This window comes from Tachyglossus aculeatus, chromosome 14 (assembly GCF_015852505.1).
Source record: "Tachyglossus aculeatus isolate mTacAcu1 chromosome 14, mTacAcu1.pri, whole genome shotgun sequence".
In the NCBI taxonomy this organism is placed as follows: domain Eukaryota; kingdom Metazoa; phylum Chordata; class Mammalia; order Monotremata; family Tachyglossidae; genus Tachyglossus; species Tachyglossus aculeatus.
The window spans coordinates 26,429,739-26,437,546 of record NC_052079.1 but is presented as its reverse complement, the minus strand read 5'-3'; the positions used below and the strand labels follow the sequence as shown (position 1 = coordinate 26,437,546).

General features: G+C 45.0%; 1 non-coding gene across 1 annotated transcript; it reads right to left on the bottom strand.

Annotated features, from left to right (window-relative positions):
* Positions 1 to 801: 801 nt before the first annotated feature.
* LOC119937352 lies at positions 802 to 939 on the bottom strand. The gene has a single exon (XR_005454028.1). It is a non-coding gene; the product is annotated as a small nucleolar RNA SNORA7 (small nucleolar RNA).
* Between the last annotated feature and the right edge of the window lie 6,869 nt (positions 940 to 7,808).

Sequence of the window (7,808 nt, the reverse complement as noted above, 5' to 3'; positions counted from 1 at the left end):
TATCTATAAGTGTGGTGCGTGGTGGCCTCCGCACTTCTGCCTTGCTCTAGAGCCACTAAGTACCCTTCCTAGAAGCCTTCTGACACTGGAGTTGTGTCCAACTTCCAAATTTGTGACCTCTGCTTCCATTGTCCTGACAGCACACCCCGAGAGGATTGTTTTACTCGTTCACCCCCTCAAGTTGGTCTTAGACAACCCAAGGATGCCAGACACAGTCTCCTCTGTCTCTAGCCCAGCCCCACAGCACTTATGTACATATCTATAATTGAATCATTTGTCTTGATGTCTGTCTCCCCCTTCTAGACTGTAAGCATTGTTTTGGAGTGTCTGCTCAAAAATATCTTTTTCTTTTCAATTGCAGTGCATCTATCTGCCTCCGTTGTCTTTCAGTTTTCCCCTGGGTTGCCATACCATCTGTTTCATCTATCCCCTAATTTTCCATCCCCTGCTCCTACCGTTATCCATTTTCTTGACCTCTCCCCCCAGCAAAGCTGTTTTGAGGTGAGCATATTTTCTGATTTGTTTATGGTATTTGTTAAATGCTTACTACGTGTCGGACACCGTTCTAAGTGCTTGTTGTTGTCCAATGCTGTCGAGTTGTGTCCGACCCAAAGCTACGCCATAGGCACATCTCTTCCAGAATGCCCCACTTCCAACTGCAATCATTCTGGTAGTGTATCCCATAGAGTTTTCTTGGTAAAAATACCAAAGTGGTTTACCATTGCCTCCTCCCATGCAGTAAGCAAGTCTCTGCCCTCGATTCTCTCCCATACCACTGCTGCCCAGCACAGGTGAGTTTTGACTTGTAGCAGACTGCCTTCCACTCACTAGCCACTGCCCAAGCTAGGAATGGAATGAGTATGCCTCTGCTTGACTCTCCCTCCTGTAGTCGTGACTGGTAGAGTACAGAAAACTTGCCAGGCATGACCCTGAGAGGGGTTTTAAGCTCTAGGGTAGGTCAAAGTTAGTTAGGTCAGACTAACTAGAAGGTATCTAGTGGATAGAGCCCTGCACAGGGCTCACAGTCTAAGTAGGAGGGAGAGCAGGTATTGAATCCCCATTTTACATATGAGGGAACTGAGGGCCAAAGAAGTTAAGTGACTTGACTGAGGTCATACAGCAAGCAATTGGAAGAGCCTGGATTAGAACCCAGGTCCTATTGACCCCCAGGCCCGTGCTTTTTCCACTGGGCCATGCTGCTTCTCTTAAGCATTTACTATGTCCCAGGCCCTGTGGTGGGGTAGATATGAGATACAAAATAATCATATAGGACCCAATCCCTGTCCCATGGAGCTCACAGCCTAAGGGAGAAGGAAAATAGGCATTTAATCCTCATTTTACAAATGAGAAAACTGAGGGACAGAGAAGTTGAGTTAAATTAAAGGTAACGGAATGTTATGATAGCAATTTAGTTTCACGATGTCAATGGAGATCTCAGGTTACATGTACGGTATCCCTGGAGCAAGCTGACCCAGCACTTGAGTTTTCTTTGGATTTATTGTCACCCACTAGCACAATACCCGAATATGCCCTTGTGGCTCCTGATAGTTAATAATAATAATGATGGCATTTGTTAAGTGCTTACTATGTGCAAAGCACTGTTCTAAGAGCTGGGGGGGATACAAGATGATCAGGTTGTCCCACATGGGGCTCACAGTTTTAATCCTCATTTTACAAATGAAGTAACTGAGGTTTAGAGAAGTTAAGTGATTTGCCCAAAGTCACACAGCTGACAGTTGGTGGAGTCGGGATTTGAACCCATGACCTCTGACTCCAAAGCCCACACTCTTTCCACTGAGCCATGCTTTTTCTCTAGTTCTCAAACAGATGGTGCTCAAATGATGCTAATTTATAGTACTCCTACCTCAGATAAAGTCAGTTTGGCCATAATGTGTGTTTCACTAGGAGCTTTGAATACCCTGGCACAATTAGGATACCTTCTTTCAACAATGCCCATCTGTCTGGGTAGACAATGATGTGGGTTTGGAAAAAAAGGATATGAGCAGCATGGCTGAGAAGCAGCGTGGCTCAGTGGAAAGAGCACAGGCTTTGGAGTCAGAGGTCATGGGTTCAAATCCCTACTCCACCAACTGTCAGCTGTGTGACTTTGGGCAAGTCACTTAACTTCTCTGTACCTCAGTTACCTCATCTGTAAAATGGGGATTAAAACTGTGAGCCCCCCGTGGGACAACCTGATCACCTTGTAACCTCCCCAGCGCTTAGAACATTGCTTTGCACATAGTAAGCGCCTAACAAATACCATCATCATTATTATTATTATTATTATCAGATGTGGGGTGGAGTATAAGCACATGAACTTTCTTAACACTGAGCTGATCAAGAATCGCAAACCCCCTGAAAATAATAATAATACTCCTTATAATTAAAAATATTACCCTGGAATTTGTAAGGCACTTACTATTGAGCTAAACTCACACATAAAGAATAATTTTGGACACAGTCCCTATTCCATGTATGGCTCCCAGTCTAAGGGAGAAGTGGGAGATTAAGACTGTGAGCTCCATGTGGGACAGGGACTGGGTCTAACCTGATTCGCTTGAATTCACCTCAGCACTTAGTATAGTGCTTTGCACACAGCTCGAGCTTAACAAATGCCATTATCATCAATTTCAACTTCCGGGCCTATGTTATCACTCAATCTTATTTATTGAGTGAAGCAGCATGGTGTAGTGGACTGGCCTGGGAGTCAGAAGGTCATGGGTTCCAAACCCAGCTCCGCCACTTGTCTGCTGTGTGACCTTGAGCAAGTCACTTCACTTCTCTGGGCCTCAGTTGTCTCATCTGTAAAATGGGGTTTAAGACTGTGAGCCCCACGTGGGACAACCTGATTACCTTGTATCTTCCCCAGTGCTTAGAACAATGCTTGCCACGTAGTATGAGCTTAACAAATACCATTATTATTATTATTATTACTGTATACAGAGCATAGCACTAAGTGTTATGCTATTTCCACTAGGCCCATATCTCCCAAAACACCTGTGAAGATACTTGCTACCCTTCCTTCTGTTTCCCTTTAACTCACTTGGTCATAGAAGAACACTAAAGCAGCTTAGCAGTATTGCATTGTAAATAGCCTTCCTTCTAAATCTATTTACTAATGAAGAAAGAGCATCTTGAAATTTTGATAGCCAGTACTTATATCTTTTAGGTTCAGACACTAATAGATAAGTAGAAGCACTTTGGAGCTGAAATTGTGTGGAACACATTTTGCAACAGAGCTCACTCATTAAACTTTGGATTTATCCATGTACCAAATGTAAATGGTATTTAATTGTATGGTACTGCTGAAGTTCAACTAAAACTCCCTGACACTGTTTTCTCCGTGCTTCAGATGAATTCTGAATTAACCTTACTTGAATGTTAGCTACAGAGAACTGTCCAAGCTTTTATAATAGGCTCCTGTTGTTTTACCCTCGGTAAGGAAACTCTCCAATTAGGTCTTTCCTCCATTTGTTGTTGAAAATATCGTTCATGAACAATACAAATCATTGCATTGGAAAGAAGGGGGAAGGTCAGCAGAGGATTTGGGTATTGTATTAAGGAAAAACAGGTAGTGAAGAATAATATTTTAAAATATCTGCAGGTTTTGTTCATTGCTGGCCTAAGACGCAGGCCTGAAAGAGGAAAAAGAGTGTGGGAAAATAAGTCATTTCCTAACTGACGATTCTAATTCTAAAGACCTCCTGATCCAAGTTCTCTCCAGACAAAGTCATTAGTTAAAAGTTAGGTTTTGGGCTAGCCTACATTTCCTCATATAGGCTACTGAGATGTCTTTATCACCCAAACAGTAATTTACTAAATGCCATTCATTTAGAGCAATTAGTATAGTTTCCAAATTTACCAACTTCAGTTCAGAAATAAGTGGAAGATTTAGTTCCTTTTGCCTTAGTATTAGGAAATCATTTTAGCCAATAATAGTTGATGGCAATTGCTAAATAAATATTAATCACAATTTCCCAAAAGGCACCACTGTTTTTCTCTGTCAGAACTAATAGGATTAACCTTTGGGAATAGAAAGTCTCTCTCCAGAGACCCATTAACTCATCCCACTTGAGGAGTCTGGACATGAGATTAGGTTATGGGACCAGACTTTGCTGATGTAAAGAGAAGGATGGAGTCTCTTGGTAAAAATGAAGGAGTAGTCTTCTGGAGTGTGGTGAGATGTGAGTAGAGTTGGAGAAATGAGGCAGCTGTCCAATTACTGAGTGTATACTACTGAGAAGCAGCTTGGCTTAGTGGAAAGAGACTGGGCTTGGGAGTCAGAGGTCATGGGTTCTAATTCCGGCTCCACCACTTATCAGCTGTGTGACTTTTGGGCAAGTCACTTAACTTCTCTGTGCCTCAGTTACCTCATCTGTAAAATGGGGATTAAGACTGTGAGCCCCACGTGGGACAACCTGATTACCTTTTATCTACCCCAGCACTTAGAACAGGGTTTGGCATATAGTAAGCACCTAACAAATATCATCATCTTCATCATCATAAAGTTAGCTCTGATTTTTGGGGTGCACATAAATGTCCATTGGTCTAGTCTCTATGCATTTGTCATCCAAACAATAGGAAGCCACTGGCAATCCTGACACCAAGAGCACCTGTCTCAGGCCATGGGTTCCTGAGTACTAGTGGCCCATCTTGAAAGTGGTGGCTTTCAGAATGTTGTTATACCTTGTCCTCTGATCTTTCCTAGTCATTGTAGACAACACCACTACCCTCTCTATCTCACAAGCCTGTAACCTTAGCATTGTCCTCGACTCATCTCTCTCATATGAACTACATAATCAGTCACAAATCCTGTCAGTTCTACATTCACGACATCACTAAAATCCGACCTTTCTGCCCCTTCAAAGTGCTACTATATATTGATCCAAGCGCTTCTTCTATCCCACCTTGACTATTGAATCTGCCTCCTCGCTGACCTCCCTGCCTCCGCGCTGACCTCCCTGCCTCATGTCTTTACCCACTCCAGGCCATACTTCACTCTGCTGCCCAGAACATTTTTTCTAAAAAAATGTTCAGTCCACTTCTCCCACTCTTCAATAATTTAAAGTGGTTGACCAACCATTCATTCATTCAATCATATTTATTGAGCACTTAATGTATGCAAAGCACTGTACTAAGCACTTGGAAGAGAACAGTATCACAACAGACACATTCCTGCCCACCATGAGCTCTCAGTCTAGAGGGGGAGGCAGATATTAATATAAATGAATAAATAAATAGATCAATAAATAACAGATATATACAGATATATACATGTGCACTATGGAGATGGGAGAGGATGAATGAAGGTGCAAGTAAGAGTGGCGCAGAAGGGAATGAGAGAAGAGGAGAGGAGGGCTTAGTCAGGGAAGGCTTCTTGAAGGAGATGTGCCTTCAATAAAGCTTTGAAGTGGGGGAGAGCAATTATGTCGCATATGAAGAGGGAAGGCATCCCAGGCCAGAGGTAGGATATGGGCAAGAGGACGGTGGCGAGATAGATGAGATAAAAGTACAGTGAGAAGGTTAGCAGTAGAGGAACAAAGTGTGCATGCAGGAGAGTAGTGAGGTGAGGTAGGACAGGGCAAGGTGATTAAGTGCTTAAGTGCTTTAAAGACAATGGTGAGGAGTTTTTGTTTGATGCAGAGGTGGATGGGCAACCACTGGACTTTCTTGAGGAGTGGGGAAACATGGTCTGAATCTTTATAAATGAAAATGATTCGGACAGCAGAACAGACTATGGACTGGAGTAGGGAGAGACAGAAGGCAGGGAGGTCTGCAAGGAGGCTAATACAATAATCAAGGAGGGATAGGATAAGTGAATGACCCACCTCCGCATCAGAGAGAAACTTCTTACCACCTGGTTCAATTACTCAATCACCTTGCTGTGCCAAGGTGACCCTAGGCACCGGCCATCTTGAGGTCAAATGCCACCTCTGACGCAATTCCTCTGGCCAGAAGGGAGCAGGGCGGAAGGATAGGTGTCCTTCACCTCCGTGCTGACCAAATAAGGTATGGAGGCAGGAAGGGGTGGAGATGGAGCAAGCAGAGGACGGAAACAGGAAGGGCCCACGCCACAGGTGATATAAATACCTGTGGCCTCTGACCTTCTGGGCAGAACAGCGAGACGGGCACCAGCAGCAGTAGCAGCCGCGGCAGCCCACATGTCTCTCTTCCTCTGCCCAGAACGCCAGATGGCCGCTCTGCAACCAGACCAACTCACTGAGGGAAGGACCGCGGGACGGGTGAGTGTCCCACTGAATACCCGTGGGCGGGTGCTAGCTGCCCTGCTGCGGACGGGAAACAGAAGTGGGTTCCTCCCATACAGGGAGCGCACGTGGCAAGAGCCAGCCGCCTCACTGCGTGCACGGGCAACACGTACAAGTGAATTCTCCCGGGGTGGGTGACCACGTGGCGGAGGCCGGCCGGCTAGCCCGCCACGTGCGTGGGAAATCAAGTGGATTCCTCCCGTGTAGGGAAGCTCTAATATTGCCAATTGATTATATTCCTCCTGAAAGGGAAGCTCAATTACAAGTGAATTCTCCCGGCGTGGGTGACCATGTGGCGGAGGCCGGCCGGCCGGCCGCCACGTGCGTGGGAAATCAGGTGAATTCCTCCCGTGTAGGGAAGCTCTAATATCGCTAATTGATTATATTCCTCCCGGAAAGGGAAGCTCAATCCATTGCGCACTTCGCGGAATAAATTTTACATAAAACTTAGGCTTTCCGTCCCCGGCCCTCTCTCTCTCTCTCGCCTCACCGATCACTGAACGAACCCGTCCCCGGACGACGGGTGACACTTGCCTCCTCCTATGTCACTGATCTCCTACTAGAGCTCCAGTCCACACACTATGATCCTCTCACCTCAGTTTGCTCAATCTCATCTATCTCTCCACCTACCACTTTCCCTCTTTCCTGGAACTTCCTCCCTCTCCATATAAGCCAGATCACCAATCTCCCCATCTTCAAAGCCGTATTAAGGTCACCTCTCCTCTAAGAGGTCTTCCCGATTAATCCCTCTTTTCCCCAGCTCCTTCTCACTTCTGTGCACTTGGATCTATGATCTTTGGGCATTTGGTATTCTTCCCACTACTCAGCCTCATAGCACTTTTGTGCATATCTGTAATTTCTACATTTAAATCAATGTTTGTCTCCCCCTCTAGACTGAAAGCTCGTTGTGGGCAGGGAATGAATCCACCAATGACTGCTGTACTATACTCAGTACAGTGCTCTGGACACAGGGAACTCTCAATAAATATCATTGATTGATTGATTGGGTGAGTTCTCCAGAAAAGTGTATCTGGGCATCCTTTTATTGGTCAACTGTTGGAGAGCTCTGAGTCTGTGATTCCACCATTTTGCATTTTGTAGGAGCATGAGACCTTGCCATTTTATGCCAGCAATGTGCTCCAACTTGAAGCCTAAATGAAGTGTGCATGCTGGGTGGAAGTATCAGTTCAGCAAGGCAAGGTTCCTACTGAGGTGAGAACTGACTGAGTGCCTTAAAGTTGATGAAAAGGAGTTCCTGTTTGATGCAGAGGTGGATGGATAGGGGAGATGTGGACTGAATGGGTTTTTTTAGGAAAATGATCCGAATGAAATGTGGATTGGAGAGGGGAGAGAAAAGAGGCATGGAGGTCAGTGAAGAGGCTGATACAATTGTCGCAATGGGATATATAAGATCTTGGGTTCTAGGGGCTGATTCTAGAGCTATTGTGAAGGTACAAGTGAGAGGATTTGGTGACAGACTGAATGTGTGGGTTGAATGAGAGAAATAAGTTGAGGATAATGCCAAGGTAACAAGCTTTTGAA